The 17,611-nt window shown below is 47.8% G+C and overlaps 2 long non-coding RNA genes across 2 annotated transcripts; both read right to left on the bottom strand.

Annotated features, from left to right (window-relative positions):
• Positions 1-457: 457 nt before the first annotated feature.
• Positions 458-2,371, bottom strand: LOC129529008 (uncharacterized). Its single transcript, XR_008674379.2, has 3 exons — positions 2,222-2,371; positions 1,280-1,373; positions 458-557 (listed from the first exon to the last, which is right to left on the bottom strand). It is a non-coding gene; the product is annotated as an uncharacterized lncRNA (long non-coding RNA).
• Positions 2,372-14,510: 12,139 nt separating this feature from the next.
• Positions 14,511-17,294, bottom strand: LOC129529006 (uncharacterized). The gene is made up of 2 exons (XR_008674377.2): positions 16,996-17,294; positions 14,511-14,852 (listed from the first exon to the last, which is right to left on the bottom strand). It is a non-coding gene; the product is annotated as an uncharacterized lncRNA (long non-coding RNA).
• Positions 17,295-17,611: the final 317 nt, after the last annotated feature.

Below are 17,611 nucleotides of genomic sequence, written 5' to 3'. Positions count from 1 at the left end.
TCTTTGTACTTCCACATTCAGTTGTAAAGTTTAAGGGAAAGGTACTAAACTAAGAGACGGCAGGATGATTGAGGACTTAGTCCTTTGGGAATGGAGGTTTAAGGCACTCTAAAATACAAAGACCTGAGATGAATTGAGGTTCTTGATGAGGGCAGAAGAAATATGGAGGGGATAATGAAAGGAAGAAGTCATTGTATCCATCATGGCCTGAATCCACAAAGCAAAAGAAGTGTGGTGAAAAATAAATTAATTAATTAAAAAATTTTAATGGTATTACGGCCTCATGACAAATTACAGAAACAGATATGGTAGTAGCTTTCTATATTTTTTCTTTGTAATACGTACACATTTATATTATATGCTCACCAATTTGATCTTTTCTCTCTGTTCATTTGTTGTATATTCATGTTGTTGAAGTTTAATTTTATAAGTTAGTCTTCAGGTAACAGAATATTTGGTGGACCCATGATTGATTTTGTGGAGTCATTAATATGGTCAGTGATGTATACAATAACTGTTGGAACTGTGCGTCTCCTGTTCTGTAGAGGGGGTGCCAACTTTTTCAGATACAAGGAAGAAAAGTGTATTTTGTTTGATAGAAATAAAAAGAAAGGTGTATTTTGAAACATAGTTTCATGTAAGTCCTAGTAAACATTGAAAGGTGCAGATGGAAATTCAGTAGTCAAATGGTAGATGGCTGTCCCTTTCCTTTCTCTTTGTAGGTGAATGAATTTACTTTCTTAGGGGCAGAGTATGTTGCAGACGTTTTAAAAAATTTCACAACTGGGTAGGCACGGTGGCTCATGCCTGTAATCCCAGCATTTTGGGAGGCCGAGGTGGGTGGATCACGCGGTCAAGAGTTTGAGACCAGCCTGGCCAACACGGTGAAAGCCTGTATCTAACTAAAAATACAAAAATTAGCTGGGTGTAGTGACATGCATCAGTAGTCCCAGCTACTCGGGAGGCTGAGGCAGAATAGCTTGAACTGGGGAGGTGGAGGTTGCAGTGAGCCTAGACTGTGCCATTGCACTCCAGCCTGGGTGACAGAGCAAGACTCCATCTCAAAAAAAAAAAAAAAAATCACAACCAATTGAGGAATATGTTTACCTTGTTGACTCACAGAGGATACAAATCATACAAAAGCAGATGGGGATTCGGAAATGCAAATTTTTTCATCTGCTGTAGAGGGAGTTTGGAGGTTGGGTGAGGGGAAAGAACTACATGAGACACAAAGAGGGCAGGGAAGGGAGGCCAAGTCAGAAGAAGCAGAGGCACCTACCCGGATGTTCTTTTTAGATGTGGCGTTTTGAGCATCATGATTTGGAGGGTCGTTGTGACCGTGCTGAGCAAGGACAGAGGGAAGAAGGGAAAAGCTGCAGGAGGGGGAATGGCAGGGAGGAGGGGACATTGGTCTTCCAAGAAGAGTCCTTGGAAGACTCTTCTCCCACACTCTTTAAAACCTCATTTCTTCTCCAAAGCTCAGCTCACACATTGCTCCCCAGAAAGGCTGCACTGATGACAGTGGTCTTTCTCCCCCTTCTCTTGATCCCCTCTGTGCTCACCGCTCTGCCCCATCTTTGCCACATCCTGTTCCCTTTCAGAATCAGTGGCTTCCTTCTGTCTCATCTAGTGAACTGTGAGCTCCCTAAGAAAAAGAACAGAGTCTTACCCTTGCTTTTCACCCTCAATGTCTATAGATATGCCATATAGAAAGCCACACACAGAAGACAGGTGGGTTTGCAAATGCTTGGATAACAAATGATTTCAGAGGTACAGTAAGGGAACAAAATGTCTTTGCATCGGGGGCATCCTAGTGTACCTCTGAGGGGTACACTCAGGAATTCCCCTGAGTACACTAAGGAATTCCCCAGGTGGTCACCAGTGATGGAGGCAAAGCTCTCCAGGCAGAAGAAGACCATAGAGCAGCCACCCGCCTAGAGTGTTAGTGCCACCTCCTCTCTGAGGGCTGTTTGTGCTCGACCTGGGAGTTCGTGCTCGGCCAGTGAGCATCTTCAGGGTAAACTGTGTCAAGAAACAGGATCTTGTTCTTTAGGGCTTTCTCCCAATCTAGTACAACCTCTCTGCTAGAATTTGCAAAAGATACGGTCTTTGTGGTGTCCTCATAGACTGGATTTATGGGACATCTGTTGTCTAAGTTCCATCTTTAAAATGACCTTGCGATGACACTGTGCCTTTTCACTCTGTAGGGTGCATTTCTCACCTGCACTGTGGTCCAGGAAACTCAAGTCACCGTCCCCACCATGTTCTTCCTGACTTCAAAGCAGTCTGGTGACCCCAGGCAGGAACTGACTAGCATGAGAGTCTTGATGCAGCAGAATTTTTGAAGAAATTCAGGAGCAGAACCGAAAGGAGGAGAGAAGGTGGAGGTGGGAAAGCTGACAGCTGGAGACTGGGGAGGGCCCTTTGAGGCCTGGGAGAGAATATGTGGATGGTGGGGAGACCTTTCCCAGCATTTTGGTAAAGGCTCCATCAGTGCCGTGTCCTCGTGTTGGGGTCCCCCTCTCACAAAGTATCTTTTCCACCTTTAGCCCCCTCCACCCTGTCCACTAACCTGCAGTGGGAACAGCAGATGCAACTGGCGGGGCTGAAGGTCAGTGGGAACTCCAGGGCCCCAGAGGAGGCCCGCATCACACTGAGCAGGATCCAGGAGAGTGGAGAAGGGAGGTCGAGGTCCCTGTTAGAAGAGGGTGTGAAGGGGTTAGGATGAAGGAGCAGCAGGACCTGAGGCCCTCCCTCTGCACGCAGACTTTCTCTGGTGGGCTCAGGCTCTGGCAACAGCCCCTTATTTACTCCCCTCTCCCTCTGTTCAGGCTCAGCCCATCCCCCCTTAGCTGATGGAGGAGGGGTCATAATGGGACCCTTGTGATGTCACTGCATCCCACCCCTCATTCCTCCGTGTGAAGTCCCCCTAGCACTGTCCCTGCGCTACGCCCTGTCCCAGAGGGCCCACCCAGTGATAGCCCTTTCCTTCCTTCTAGCCCCTCCTTCCTCGCCTCCATCGACCCCCATGTATTCAGTGTCCCTCAGGAAATGTCCAAAATCTGCAGCAGAAAAATGTAACTCAGAAAAGGTGACATTCTAACCTCAAACTTTCAAGCAGAAGCCCAGCAAGCTCCTGAACCCAGAGTCAGGATGCCTTCCAGAGCAAGCTGCCTCTGAGACCCTGCCAGAAGGCAGTGAGGAGCCCAGGAGGCCTGCCCAGCAGCTGCAGGGAGGGGCGGAGGATTGGGGCCGCAGAGAGCATAGAGCATCTGAGCCTCTATTCTAAAATACCTGTTAGCACTGGATGCCAGGGTTTCCATGGTGACTGAAGACTCTGCCACCTGGTCCACCCCTGTTATGACCACAGTGGGCCCCAATCTAATGTTGCCATCAAGAGTGATAGCCCAGATGTGCTGGATGTGACTAGCAGGAACAAGGAGAAATGCAGCCCTTAGCTGCGGGGGCGGCGCTCCATTTTGCTAAGGAATAGCTTATGCTTTGGACAAGGGAAGCCGGTTTCTGTTGTCCCCAACTGCCCACCTTGCCACAGGGGCAGCAGGGACTGGGAGAAGAGAGTGTGGAGTCTGTTACCGAGCTCCTCTGAGAAACAGACGCCAAAACTAAATTGCAAGGGTTTTAGGAGGGAACAGACATAATGAAAAGAATGAGAAAAAACTGGGTAAGCCACTAGACCATGAAGCAAGTGTGACCCCCAGTGTGGGGGAGAGAGGGGAAGAGGATGGGTGGGACTGCTCAGGACTGTGTTCTAAGGAAAATACATGGAGTCTTTAGGGAGTCTTTGAAACAGTCAGCAAAGAAGGTTTGGCTGTGCCAGCAACAAGTCAGCCTTAGCATCCCCAGCACACTCGGTCATCAGAGGAGAGCTGCCACGGGAGCCCCGTACCAGCTGGACACCTGGGGGCAGCAGCCCCGCCTGGAGGAGGCAGGCACAGAGTCCTATGCACTGAGGTTGGATGGAAGTGCAGCTGACAGAACCCAGAGGTCCCTGGGGCCAAAGCCAGGACCAGCAGGAGAACACACACAATAAGAGCTAGAAGACCTCCTTGCTGGTGGGTTTGTCCTAAAAGGGAGCAGGCAGGCGGGATGAGAAACTCCTGCAAGAAACCAGAACACCATCTGTGGGGCTCAGGGATTGGGTGTTGTCAGGAAAGAGGCTCTTTTCTATTTATTTTTAAAATCAAAGTTATACATTCACATGGAGAAACAAATGGTCAAATAACACCTAAGAGGCTTTATTTCAGGACACAGCTACTCTGTCCCCCTTTTCTCATTGTCTGCCCACAAAACCATTTTCCATTCTATGACCTGAGTCACAAAGACCTTCTGTGCTGTCTCCCTCTGCCAGGGTGCTGGCCACCCCCTCCGTTACTTGAGCCCTTACAGCTATGCATGATTGCGGCATTGGTAATTTGTTGCAACAATTCGGTGATAACAATTTAACACTTAACCCAGTTTTCCACCTGTATAACATCTCATAGCCGATTAAATGAGATTTTCACTCACATGTTGTGGATTTTCTTAAGAACTGATACTTTATGTTAAAGCCCTAGTAAAATAAATGTTTGAGTTCCCTGAGAGTACTCCTGCCACAGGGTTTGGGCCTTGATTCAAACACCTGCAGTGCCTGGGAGACCCCGCCCCCTCCGCCACCCACCCCTGCATTTATGCAGGGGTCTGCCCTGTTCTCACATGAACTTCTAGCACCAATCTTCCCTCCAGCGGCTCCTAGCTCTGCCTGCTGGGGACACAAGAGCATAGGAGTCTCCAAGTCATGCTTATATTCTTCCAAACATAAACTCAAACCCCAATGTCCCCCATTCTTCTTGGCACTGCTGTGGAGCTCCCCAGGTTTGAAGGCTCTGAGCTCAGAGCTCAAAGCCCCTGGTCTGACTCCAGGCCCTTTCCTCTCAGAACATTTCCCCTTGATTCTATTGATCACATCTGGACACTCAGCACAGAATGGGATGACAGGCAACTCAGCAGTAACAGGACACGGCAGTAATGGGAGAGATGGCAGGTGAGGTTTCTTTACCATCACCATGGAAGCCTCATGCCATGTGCACTGGGTGTGGTTTTGGAGGTGGGAGGGTCAGACAGCCCTTCTTGGGCCCTGGGTTCATCCCAGCTCACTGGGACTCTCAGACATTAGGGATCCCTGGGAGGCAGCGATGTCATTGAGCCCATTTTAAGGGCTTACCACACTCACAGCTCTGTGTCTTCTTGACAAGTCCACCCTCTCTAAGCTCCAATTTTTGTTTTACTCTCTAAAGTGTGGGACATTTCTTTATTTCACAGGAAACAGCAGGCAGTGAGATGGAGTGAGAACTGGAATAAGGCAAGGAATATTGCTGAGATGGTTCTCAAATCAATGGAGAGAGATGTCCGTGGATGAATCACAAAGGGAGGGAATGGGTGCAAAGGCCTCACTGAGATCCAATGACAGCAGAAGCTGCCAGGGTCTGACGTAAACCAGTTTGGTTGAAGTGTTGGGGGAGGCTATATGACCACATTTTGTTTCTATTGGCACAATTCCATACATGGAAAATGTCATGAGACTCAAAAATGGGTTCAGCAGAAGCTCAAAAATATGCTACAAAATTCAGGAAGAAAGAGCTAAAATATTATCAGATTATTTTATAAAGGACACAACTAGTCAGGAACCTTTTGAAAACACCAGCATGCATCATCCAAAGAAGTAGAGTCCAATAAAAAAAAAAAAAGACTGGGAGGAGTACATCACAAAGGAGGGTGAGATTTGGGAAGACAGTTACTCTAAGACCCTGTGAGCAAACTGCACCTGATTCCAGAAAGACAGCTGGAGTCGAGGAGAGAATGAAGCAGCTTTACTGGCTGGGTTGAAGCCTACCCTGTCAGAACGGAATAAGGCTAATGCGGTTATCAAGGTTCTCTTGAAGGAAATAATCCCCCGGTTTGGGTTGCCCCAAAGCCTCCAAAGTGATAATCGCTTGTCTTCTGCCTCCCAAATAACTCAAAGGGTTGCTAAGGCTCTCAGAATTAAATACTATTTACACTTAGCATGGAGGCCTCAATCCTCAGGGAAAGTAGAAAGGGCTAATCAAACTCTAAAACTGGCATTAGCTAAGCTACGTCAGGAAACATCAGAAACTTGGATCAACTTACTGCCCATAGCCCTCTTAAGAAACCATTATTCTCCAAGAGCAAAAATTAATATAAGCCCATATAAAATGTTATATGGGAGGCCATTTTAACTAATGATCTAATTACTGATCCAGAAAAGGCTGGGTTAATAAAATACCTAGTTAACCTAGGACAGTTTCAGCAGGTCTCGCGAGAGTTTGGAACTCAAAGGCTCCCCGCACCAGGAACTAACCAGCAAACCAAGGTCAGGCCAGGAGATAAGGTACTTGTTAAAACATGGAATGAGGAGTCACCTGCTCAACAACTACAACCCTAATGGAAGGGACTATTTTCACTGGTGTTGGCCATGCCTTCCATGGCCAAAGTACTAGGATTAGATAGTTGGATACCTCTTTCCAGGTTTAAGCCTGCAACATCTGAAGCCCTGGACCTGGAACCGGAGACTCCCACCAGCCACTATACCTGTGAACCCGTAGAAGACCTGAACTACCTATTTAAAAGACAGTCAAAAGATAAGTAAATGCTTACCAATTTTCCCTGGTGTAAAATGTTAACTGATTTTTGCTCTCTCACTTACAGATGTTTGTATAAGGGTTTCAGCCAATTTTGGAACAAAATTCAAAATCAGGCCAAAATACTTACCTGTTGTGACTAGATCAAGCCAGCTGCACCTTTTATAACCACGTACAAGGCTTGCCGCAACCCATGGATACCCACCTAAATACCTAGGGATAGAGAGCCATGATCCTCAATAGGCAGGGACAATGCCCATGACCAGTAGAAAGTAGCTGCAGAAAACTGATCTTCAGCCCTTCTGCCTCCCATAAAGATTTATGGGGATCATATCTCTCAGAGGGAAATGAGGCAGGAGAATAGGGAATTAGGGTAACCAGGGTTTCAGCTGGTGCAGCCAGTGCTGCAGGGGTGGAAGAACAGCAGGTGCAGCCAGTTCAAATGAGCAGAAGAACAGCAGGTGCAGCATATAGGCCACATCCTTGCTCCCATGATAACAAGCCACTTCAGCCTCCGATTGGTCTAGGGCCAATCCTTTATGAGGTGTGGTCAATTGGAGGCCTCTGAAGGGCACTGAGAGGTGTTGCCGGGTTTTTTCTTTAATAAAAACCATAATTGAGGGGGCTCTTGAGCAGCCGCTTGCTCAAGCCCAATCCCACTCTGAATTTTCTTCAATAAATCTGTGCCCACACTGGCATTTTGTTCAATTCCTTGCCCAATACACCAAGAACAGCAGGTGCAGCATACAGGCCACATCCTGGCTGGACAACTCACATTTAGGACACTCTATCCGGCAACAGGTGACAGACATCATCCTCTTAGCCTGTCAAAATGTTGGTATTACAGGCATGAGCTGCCCTGCCTGGCCTAGAACTTCTTTTTTTGCTGAAAAATATTCCCTTGTATGCATGTATTACATTTAGCCATTCATCAGCTGGTGGACATTTGAACTGTTTCCACTTTTGTTTACTATGAATAAAGCTGCTATGAACACCTGTGTAAAGTTTTGCATAGACATGTTTTCATTTCTGTGTATATATCTAAGAGTATATTTCATTTATTTATTTATTTATTTATTTTTGAGACAGAGTTTCACTCTTGTTGCCCAGGCTGGAGTGCAATGGCGTGATCTCAGCTCACTGCAACATTTTCCTCCTGGGTTCAAGCGATTCTCCTGCTCAGCCTCCCGAGTAGCTGGGATTACAGGCACAAGCCACCACACCTGGCTAATTTTTTATATTTTTGGTAGAGATGGGGTTTCACCATGTTGGCCAGGCTGGTTTCGAACTCCTGACCTCAGGTGATCCACCTGCCTTGGCCTCCCAAAGTGCTGGGATTATAGGCATGAGCCACCACATCTGGCCTATAATTTTCGGGTCAAAGTGTAACTCTGTTTAATTGTTTAGGGGAATTTCCAACCTATTTTATGGTTTTATTGTTGTTGTTGTTGTTTTGAGACAAGGTCTCACTCTGTCACCCAGGCTGGAGTGCAGTGGCACGAACATGACTCACTGCAGCCTTGACCTCCTGGGCTCAAGCAATCCTCCAGTCTCAGCCCCTCAAGTTGCTAGGACTACAGGCGCAAGCCACCACACCCAGGTAATTTTTTATTATTTTTTTGTAGAGATGGGGGTGTCACCATATTGCCCAGGCTGGTCTCAAACTCCTGAGCTCGGGCAATCTGTCCACCTTGGCCTTCCAAAGTGCTGGGATTACAGATGTGAGCCACCACACCTGGTCACCAACCTGTTTTCTAAAATGACTGTACCATTTCACACTCCCACTAGCAGTGTATGAGGGTTTCATTTCTCCTTCCTCATCAGCACTTGTTCTTCTCGTCTGTAGATTTTATCATAACCATTCTAGGGGGTGTAAAGTGGCATCTCATTCTGCTTTTGATTGCCTTTCCCTAGTGACTAATGCTGTTGAGCATCGAATTATGTGATTATTGGCAATTTGTGTATCATCTTGGAGACATGTCTGTGCAAATCCTTTACTCATTTTTTCACTTGGGTTACTTGCCTTTTGTTGAGTTGTTAAGGGTTCCCTATGTATTCTGATACAAGTCCCTTAACAGATAGACAAGTTGCCAAGTTTTTCTCCCATCTTATGGATTGTCTTTTTAGTTTCTTGCTGGTGGTCTTTGAAGTCATAAGTTTTTAATTTGATGAAATCCAGTTCTGTTTTTGTCACTTGTACTTTTTTTTCTGAGACAGGGGTCTCACTCTGCCACCCAGGCTGGAGCATGATGGTACAATCATGGCTTACTTCGGCCTCAAATTAGGCCTCAAACTCCTTGGCTTAAGTGATCCTCCTGCCTCAGCCTCCTGAGTAGCTAGAGTAGACCTGCAAGCACATGCCACCATACCCAGGTAATTTTTAAATTTTGTTTTGTACAGATGGGGTCTCTTTATGTGGCCTAGACTCGTTTCAAATTCCTGGGATCAAGAGATCCTCCCGCTTTGGCCTCCCAAAGTGCTGGGATTACAGGTGTGAGCCACCATGTTCGGCCACTTTTACCTTTGGTGTCATATTTAAAAAATTATTTTTCTGATCCAAAGTTACACACATTTACCCCTATGTTTTTTTCAAAAAGTTTTATAGTTTAGTTCTTATATTTAGGTCTTTGATCCATTTTGAAATTAATTTTTATGTATGCTGTGAGTCCCAACTTCTCTGGATACTAAGGTGGGAGGATCAGCTGAGCCCAGGAAACCCAGGCTGGAGTGAGCCATGATGGGGCCACTCCACTCTAGCCTGGATGATAGAGTGAAACCTTGTCTTAAAAAAAAAAAAATGGTCTCATGACAGATTAGAAAAACAAGTATGATGGTAGCTTTCCATATTTTTTCTTTGTAATATGTACACATTTATATTATATGCTCACCATTTTGATCTTTTCTCTGGGTTCGTTAATTATATATGCATATTGTTGAAATTTAATTTTATAATTTAATCTTCAACAAACAGAACATTTGGTGGACCTGCAATGAATTTTGAGGAGTAGTAAGAATGGTCAGTGATGTATGCAATAACTGTTGAAACTGTGCTCTCCTATTCTGTGTAGAGGGTGCCAACTTCTTCAGATACAAGGAAGAAAGCTGTAGTTTGATAGAAATAAAAAGTTGTCACATTGTTTCATGTAAGTCCCAATAAGTGTTGAAGGATGCAGAGGGAAACTCAGGAGTCAATTGGTGGATGGCTGTCCCTTTCCTTTCTCTTTGTAGGTGAATGAATTTACTTTCTCAGGGGGCAGAGACTGTTTGAGACGTTTTAAAAAATCCCGCAACCAAATGAGGAATATATTCACCTTGTTGACTCACAGAGGATACAAATCACACACAGGCAGATGGGGATTCAGAGTTGCAATTTTTTTCATGTGCTGTCCAGGGAGTATGGAGGTTGAGTGAGTGGAAACAACTACATGAGACACAAAGAGGGCAGGGAAGGGAGGGGGGGGGTCAAGTCAGAAGAAGCAGAGGCACCTACCCAGAACTCAGATTTTTTTTTTTTTGATGGAGCCTTGCTCTGTCACCCAGGCTGGAGTGCAGTGGTGTGATCTCGGCTCACTGCAACCTCCTCCCACCAGGTTCAAGTGATTCTCCTGCCTCAGCATCCAAAGTAGCTGGGATTACAGGTATGCACCACCATGCCCGGCTAACTTTATTTTTTTTTAGTAGAGACAGGGTTTCACCATGTTGGTCAAGCTGGTCTCAAACTCCTGACCTCAGGTGAGTCACCCACTTCGGCCTCCTAAAGTACTGGGATTACAGGTGTGAGCCACTGCACCCAGCCATGATGTTCTTTTTAGATGTGGCATTTTGAGTGTCATGATTTGGAGAGTTGTGACTGTGCTGAGCTGGGACAGAGGGAAGAAGGGAACAGCTGCAGGAGTGGGAGTGGCAGGGAGGAGGGGCACTGGTCTCTCCATACATCTCAGGAGGGCTCTCCTCCCACACTCTTTTAAAATCTCATTTCTTTTTCAAAGCTCAGCTCACACATTGCTCCCCAGAATGGCTGCACTGATGACAATGGTCTTTCTCCCCCTTCTCTTGATCCCCTCTGTGCTCACCCCTCTGCCCCATCTTTGCCACATCCTGTTCCCTTTCAGAGTCAATGGCTTCCTTCTGTCTTATCCAGTGAACTGTGAGCTCCCTAAGAAAAGGAACAGAGTCTTCCTCTTGTTTTTCACCCTCAATGTCCATAGATATGCCACATAGAAAGCCACACACAGAAGACAGGTGGATTTGCAAATGCTTGGATAACAAATGATTTCAGAGGTACAGTAAGGGAACAAAATGTCTTTGCAGAGGGGGCATCCGAGTGTACCTTTGAAGAGTAGTTCCTGGGAATTCCCCAGGTGGTCAGCAGTGATGGAGGCAAAGCTCTCCAGGCAGCAGAAGACCATAGCAGCTGCCCACTTACAGTGTTAGTGCCACCTCCTCTTTGAGGGGTGATGTTGCCATTGGTGAAGGCTGTTTGTGCTTGACCTGGGAGTTTGTGCTTGGCCAGGGAGCTTCACCAGGGTAAGCTGTGTCAAGAAACAGGATCTTGCTTTTGAGGACTCTCTCCAAAACTAGTACAACCTCTCTGCTAGAATTTGCAAAGAATAAGGACTTTGTGGTGCCCTCATAGACTGGATTTAAGGGACATGTGTTGCCTGAGCCTCATCTTTTTTTTTTTTTAATTATTTTACTTTAAGTTCTAGGGTACATGTGCACAACGTGCAGGTTTGTTACATATGTATACATGTGCCATGTTGGTGTGCTGCACCCATTAACTCATCATTTACATTAGGTATATCTCCTAATGCTATCCCTCCCCCCTCCCCCCACCCCATGACAGGCCCCAGTGCGTGATGTTCCCCACCCTGTGTCCAAGTGTTCCCATTGTTCAATTCCCACCTATGAGTGAGAACATGTGGTGTTTGGTTTTCTGTCCTTGTGATAGTTTGCTCAGAATTATAGTTTCCAGCCTCATCCATGTCCCTGCAAAGGACATGAACTCATTCTTTTTTATGGCTGCATAGTATTCTATGGTGTATATGTGCCACATTTTCTTAATCCAGTCTATCATTGATGGACATTTGGGTTGGTTCCAAGTCTTTGCTATTGTGAGTAGTGCCAAAATAAACATACGTGAGCATGTGTCTTTATAGCAGCATGATTTATATTCCTTTGGGTATATACCCAGTAATGGGATGGCTAGGTCAAATGGTATTTCTAGTTCTAGATCCCTGAGGAATTGCCACACTGACTCCCACAATGGTTGAACTAGTTTACAGTCCCACCAACAGTGTAAAAGTGTTCCTATTTCTCCATATCCTTTCCAGCACCTGTTGTTTCCTGACTTTTTAATGATTGCCATTCTAACTGGTGTGAGATGGTATCTCATTGTGGTTTTGATTTGCATTTCTCTGATGGCCAGTGATGATGAACATTCTTTCATGTGTCTTTTGGCTGCATAAATGTCTTCTTTTGAGAAGTGTCTGTTCATATCCTTTGCCCACTTATTGATGGGGTTGTTAGATTTTTTCTTGTAAATTTGTTTAAGTTCTTTGTAGATTCTGGATATTAGCCCTTTGTCAGATGGGTAGATTGTAAAAATTTTCTCCCATTCTGTAGGTTGCCTGTTTATTCTGATGGTAGTTTCTTTTGCTGTGCAGAAGCTCTTTAGTTTAATTAGATGCCATTTGTCAATTTTGTCTTTTGTTGCCATTGCTTTTGGTGTTTTAGTCATGAAGTCCTTGCCCATGCCTATGGCCTGAATGGTATTGCCTAGGTTTTCTTCTAGGGTTTTTATGGTTTTAGGTCTAACATTTAAGTCTTTAATCCATTACCTAAGCCTCATCTTCAAAATGACCCAGCAGTGGCACTGTTCCTTTTCACTCTGTAGGTTGCATATGTCACCTGCACTGTGGTCCAGGAGTCTCAAGTCACCATCCCCACCATGGTCAGTCGCCTGGTGACCCCAGGCAGAAACTGATCATCAGGGGATCTTGGAAGTAGGAAAATTATTAAAGAAATCCAAGAGCAGGACTGGAACAAGAAAGTGTGGAGGTGGGAGAGAGGACAACTGGAGACCCAGGAGGGCCTCTGAGACCAGGGAGAGAATGCGGGGATGGCAGGGACAGAATCTTCATCCACTGAGACTGGTGGAAGCCCCGTCTGTGCCCTGTCCGCGTTGGGGTCCCCCTCTCAGGTGGTTTCTTCTGCACCACCAGTTACCCCTACCCTGTCTACTGACCCATGGCAGAAACAGCAGATGTGACTGGGGGGCACTGAGGCAGGTGGGGACCAAGGGACCAGGGACAGCAGGCGCCACCCTGAGCAGGATCAAGGAGAGCTGGAAAAGGAGGTGGGAGTCGTTGTTAGAGGAGGGTGTGAAGTAGTCGGGATGAAAGAGGCCAGGAGGAGCCCCAGGACCTGAGGCCCTCCCTCTGCACACAGCCCTTCTCTGTTGGGCTCAGGCCCTGGCAACAGCCCATTATTTACTTCCCCCAACCCTGGCTCATGCTCAGCCAATCCCTGCTCCACTGAAGTTCTCTCGCCCAGTGTTCCTGGCAGTAAATTGTAAGGAGGAGTAGTGCTCACCGAAGGGCATAGGGCCTGCCATGGGTCTTTGTACATAGAACTTAATAGCAGCCCTCAGTGTATTAGTGAAGTGGTTTCTCTTATCATTTTGAGGTGAGAAAAGAGGTATAAAGAAGCTGGTTGAACTTGCCCAAGATCACACAGCCAGCCTGTGGCCCAGCTGACTTTTGAGCTCAGGCACATGACTTGGCATTTTCTGACACATTCTGGTTCCTCTGACTTCTTCCCATCTGAGGCTCCCTGCCCTGCACTCAGATGCCTCCTCTGACTTGATGTTCAGGAGCACAGACTTCCAGCAGAGAGAGCCAAGGAAATGGAACCAGCCAGATGGGGAAGGACTGAGTGTAAATCCCAGGCTTGTCTCCAAGTCCAGGCCTTTTCTGGCAGATATCAGCAGCAAGACCAAGGTAGCCACAGAGGCGAGCTCTGCTGGGCGGGAACTCCCTGAATATTCAAGTGTGCATGAGATTCTTCCAGGGGTCTGCCAGATCCTGTGCTGTTCCAGGTAGGAGGCACTGGGCATCTGGACGCTCACAGCCTCCCTTTGCACAGAAGACTGAACCAGTAAGGCCACACGCCGGGCACGGGGCCCCATTTTCAGAGGATGGAGCCAGGCGTGTCGGGGCTGCTCATGTGTCCACCTCCTTCAGGCTCCCTCATTATCCAAACGGCATTTCCACACCTGGGAATTTGCAAAAGGAGAGAGTGAAAGGCCCAGGGCATTTCTGTGGTCCGTACTAACCCTCAAAGATACTCTTGGTCTCTGTGTTCCTCATTTTCAAATTAGAGGCTAAAGATGGACAAGGCCGGTAGCAGAGTGTGCAGGTCTCCTGGCCAGCCCTGTATTTACTCCTCTCTCCAGGCAGAGTGGCCAGTGCCACTTGCTCAGGCAGCAGTCACGTGAGGTCCATCCTCTGGGAAGACCCTCCCTGATGGTCCCTCTGCGATTCTGACCACAGGATGCCCGCAGCACAGCAGAGTCCCAGGTGGAGCAGAATCGGCCATGAGAATAAGCTTGGTTCCAAGGTCTTTCTGCTGTTATGTCTGTAATTACTAAACTTTTTTCATATAATTGCATTTTCCAAACATATGAGGATTACAAAAAATAATATAACAGGTAAACAGAAGTGCCATTTTGCTTTCATGGCTCTGGCCTCTTAAGGGGCAGGAAAGCAGGTGACCTCATTCCTGGTATTAAAATGGCATGGCTGGAGTTCAGGTGGGCTGATGGGAAGCTGTGCATCCTATAGCACCCTGGAATGGCTGAAATTAAGTATTTTATATGGCAAAATTGACTCATGGAGCAGAAATAGCCTGCCCATATGCACATGGGAGCAAGATGTCCTTCAGGCCCCCAAACCTCTTCTGAGCCTCTTCGCCTGCAGATAGCTGGGCAGGCGCGTCTGACCATCCCATGTGGCCAGGGTCCATCATCAGCAGTTGTGGATTGAGGCCTTTGTCCTTGTCTGTGCTGATTTGAGAGGTACTGGAGAAAGGCGGTGGTGTCTTGGTCTTTGTCTCCAGTGTTAGCCACTGCAATGGCAGGGGGACGAGGTGGTGGGCTGAGAGCATGGACAGTACAAAGGCAGTCATGGCTGATTGCTAGAGGGAAAGATGAGACATTAACTCTTCTCCTGAAGCCCAAATCAGAACAGATATTTTTCAGGTGTTGAGCATGTATGTGCCCCACCTGGGTACTGGGCAGCATTTCTGATTGAACACTGCTGCAGTGCTTGATGCAGGTTCACGTGAGCCCCAGTTCACGAGGGGGTCCCCTCTCCTCCCTCCCTCGGATGTCTCATGTCTCCATCTGCACTCTTAGTGGCCTGGTCTTTCTCTCAGACAATTCCAGGCTGGTTCCCCTGCTTTGCTACCCCCTACAACCTCTCCCACACCATTGCCCAGCTCCCAAGAGCTCACTGTGGCTGAGGAAAGGAGGTGCCTTGACACGGAGTTCCCTTCACATGAGGGTCCCCAGACATTCCTCCTGGAAGTGCTCCACCAGGACCCCTGCCACATGCACCTCTTGGTGCAGGGAGGAGAGGAGAGCAGGTTGTGTCTGATGTGGGTGTGTCTGTGTGCAATGGCTGCTTGTATCCTTGTGTGTTGTGCACCTGCTCAGCAAACTGAGTCCTGTGGCCAAGAATGGTCCTGGGCAAAACTGAGCACATTTAACCCAAGTTTGATTTCAACTCAACACTTTCCCATTGTGCCTCCCTCTCATCCCAAATGTGCCAAATACTTCTAATCTTGGTATTCATTCTTTGCTTTGTCTGTCAGGTCCTGTTTTCTACGAGTGAATATCCTAATGACCATAATAAAGCCAGTTCCCTTTTTGGGGACTGACATTGGTTGAGAACTCCCCCTATGAATGCTGTCTTACTGCAAAACTTCACCTCTGGATAAAGTGGCTGTGCTCCTTCTGGGTGTTTGCATCAGGGCTGATGAGGCACAGCTGAGAATGCACCACACCACTGACTACGCTGCTGAGCATATCTCATTACTAAATGCACGTCCCTTTCAAGGATGCCAGGCCGGTAGGGCTGCATTGCAACTTTGATGGACACTGGGGATTAATGCCTGTGTGTCCTTGTTCCATAAAAAAGTTTGAAGTTTGCTGGGTGCGGTGGCTCACACCTGTAATCCCAGCACTTCGGGAGGCCAAGGCGGGCAGATTACGAGGTCAGGAGATCGAGACCATCTTGACCAACATGGTGAAACCCCGTTTCTACTAAAATACAAAAAAGTAGCCAGGCATGGTGGTGGGTGGCTGTAGTCCCAGCTACTCGGGAGGCTGAGGCAGAAGAATGGCTTGAACCTGGGAGGAGGAGGTTGCAGTTAGCCGAGATGGTGCCACTGCACTCCAGCCTGGCAACACAGCAAGACTCTGTCTCAAAAAAAAAAAAAAAAAAAGTTTGAAATTTGATTTTATGAGTTACTGGTATAATGATAAATATATTAATATCATATAGTTCAATTTTTTTTCTCCTGACTTTGAAATTGACACTCTTTTGTGGGCCTGTAAGTTTCCTGGCCCTGGTCACTGTGCCCATCCTGCCCATGGCTAAGGGGTCCTAGCAGCAAGCCTGTATGTGACTGGCCCCTATACTCTCCCACTCTGCCAGAGATTTTTTCTGAAAGGAATCTCCCTGCACGGAGGGTAGAGCTCGAGATCTCCATGTCCCAGGGTGGCTCCGAGGTCACCACTGCCCAGCATGTCTCCGGCTGCTGACAGGACTCTGTGCTTTCTTAACTCCTTAATGGAGTTCCTGGAATTGGAGGGAAGCGCTTCCCACCAGAAACCCACTTGTGTCGGTTTTTCTTCCATTTGAAACAAATGATCAAAGTGATAGCGTTTTCTATGTTACATGTCTGTCTCTGGTCACTTAAAAACAAAACAGAGCAGGGTGTCCCCTGACAGCCCAGGAGAAGAACAGGAAGGCAGCCCTGGGGTAACCTGTCACGGTTCAGATCATGACCTCCAGCATCGGCCACGGCTGGGTGACATCATCACTCCCCAGGGGACAGGCGATCCCCTCCTCACCCCACAGCTCAGACCCCAGGATCGGCCCCAATCCCTGTGCCCTAAGCTCTTTCTACTTCCCCTTTCCCTCCCAGGCTTGTCCCCAGCCAGCTCCGAAGGAGGCCGGCCCTGGGGGACAGGGAGGAGTCCAGCCTGGGACCCGGCCTGAGCTGGGAGGAGGCACTCATCCTGCCTCGGCCCCTGTGATGAGTCCCCTCTTACCCAGCAGGTGGTGACTCCCCTATCTGCCGCCGACCCCGAGTCCCCACCGCTCTGTCCTTCTCCAGGGCCTGGCGCAGAAGCACCCTTTGTCCCTGGGTGGCCTGATCCTGCTGACCACGGGTCACCTCCCTGACCACGAATACTCTGCCAACTGTCCCCGAGTGACCAAGGCAGCTCAGTCTAGAGTCTAGAAGCCTGAGTACCCAGGATGACCTAATAGTCCCGACTATTAGGACCCCGGGACTGGGGCTTTGTCAGTTTAATGGATTCCACCTCTAGGAATCAACTGCCGCGAGATTCTAATTGGCTGAGCTGCGTGTCCACGTGACCGATTGAACCGCCCACCTGGGTCTTCCAGCTGCCTATCAAACGCGCAGCCCGGTAGGGCCCGGGGGAGGAACAGCCGAGAGGGAGGCCGGGCCAGGGCCTGGCGGCTTCCTCCACGAGCTCTGCCAGTTTCTGGCCTCAGGTCCCCATCGAGTTCTTGCAGTGCCCTGCAGTCTTCAGAGTCAGATCTGTCTCTGGAAGTTTCTTGATGTGAGACCCACAGATGGGCTCCATAGAGACCACTGAGTTCCTGAAAGCGTATTCATCTTTGTGTAAGGAGAGGTCATAG

This window comes from Gorilla gorilla, chromosome 21, assembly GCF_029281585.2.
Source record: "Gorilla gorilla gorilla isolate KB3781 chromosome 21, NHGRI_mGorGor1-v2.1_pri, whole genome shotgun sequence".
NCBI classification, from domain to species: Eukaryota; Metazoa; Chordata; class Mammalia; order Primates; family Hominidae; genus Gorilla; species Gorilla gorilla.
Note: the sequence above shows the minus strand (reverse complement) of the source record. Positions and strands in the feature narration are given on the sequence as shown.